The sequence below is a fragment of the Opisthocomus hoazin genome, chromosome 13 (genome assembly GCF_030867145.1).
Source record: "Opisthocomus hoazin isolate bOpiHoa1 chromosome 13, bOpiHoa1.hap1, whole genome shotgun sequence".
NCBI classification, from domain to species: domain Eukaryota; kingdom Metazoa; phylum Chordata; class Aves; order Opisthocomiformes; family Opisthocomidae; genus Opisthocomus; species Opisthocomus hoazin.
The window spans coordinates 14,713,535-14,715,068 of record NC_134426.1 but is presented as its reverse complement, the minus strand read 5'-3'; positions in this window follow the sequence as shown (position 1 = coordinate 14,715,068).

The following is a 1,534-nucleotide window of genomic DNA, read 5'->3' as shown; positions in this document are numbered from 1 at the left end:
TTTGAGTTTTGGAGCCCAGTGAGATGCCTGGGTGGAAGGTAATTACTCTTCGCAGAGCTTTGATTTCAGGCTCTCTGCAGACCTCAGCAGACACTGTTGCAGCTGCTCCATTCACATGTGAATTATTTTCTTTGAAAATGTGAAAGATAGAAATGTACTTTTCTTTCTAAATTAAAGCTCAGATCCAGAACTGGAGCACGTCAGGCAAACCACAGCCAGTTGGTGGACAAATGCATAACCATACCAATAATATGATTCCTTCAGTGCCTCTCTCAGGTCATGAGTTGCATGTTTTGTCTTCAGGTAACAAGCAAGTCTGTTCTGTGCGTACAACCCAGCTGGCCAGATTTCAGTATGTTGTGTGACAACCATAACAGATGACTCCACGTTCATTCTGCTGTGGCTAGGAGCAAGACACAAAAGACCGTATCGGTGATGTAAACTGCTAATGAGCCTCTGAAAGATGACGAAGATACCTAAGATCTAGAAAAGACTCATCAATCCTCCCCTTCTGCTCTTGGTCGCTGCGGGACGTGCACTCTCTCCGTCTCTCCTTTAAAAGTCTTTAGCTCGTGCCATTACAAGTCAGCAAGCATTCCTATGTGCTCAAGCAGAAGGATAGCAGAATGTGTTACACTTTTCATAAACGCAGCTTCCTTCTTCCTCATTTGCCAGCAGCATGTCAGCAGCACGTATCACTTTCTTTTGCAAGAATGGCTTTGGTAAAGGTACACTAATGAGCTGTGCTCCATTGACGAGTTATTTCTGGCACAGACAGAGCTGGAAGGAAGTCAGCATTACACACACTCTTTGGCCTGGGAAGGTCTGAGAACCCTTTAAATACTTGGCTCAGAAATGGCTCTTTTCCTTTTATCTAGGAGGTTTTTGCTTTCCTGTTAAGTTCATTAAACTTCTGTTTTGTCTTCCTCATGCCCTTTTGCCAGCATCTAGCCTTTCCATGAAGACACTAGTTCAATAACCATCATTTATAGTGTCAAGCTTAGGTTGCTACTGTTTGTTTGCCAAGTGCAGCTGCAACCGTCTGCCCAGTTTCACATGTTGCTGTGAGCCAGAGATATTAGCCTTCCCTACACAAATGTGCCGTTGAGGCCTCCCAGTGTCCCTTCTATGAGCTGTCCTTAAAAGATGTCATGCTTTGTTGCCTTCTTGCTTCTCTGAAATAAAGGGCTTGTTTACAGGGGACAACTGATTTGGATTACAGTGGAGTCTGCAGTTCAAATGAAATATTACTTCCGGTTAGCACCTTGTATGGACATTCTCCCTTCTGAACAGGAGTATGTTACTCAGAAACAAATTCTAAAACAGATCAGATTGTTTTGAAGCAGAAGTTCCCAGGCTGGGTGTCAATGTAAGTCCCCATATATAAAACCCCTGAATGCCTGAAATCTTGAGAGACTGGGTTCCTGAGTGTCTGGGATTATCCATCAACTCATGGGATGAAGCCAGCTGAAGGGTTGAAGCCCCCTTCCCACTTCTCAGCACAAAACTGTGGTCCCACATCATGTTGCAGCAG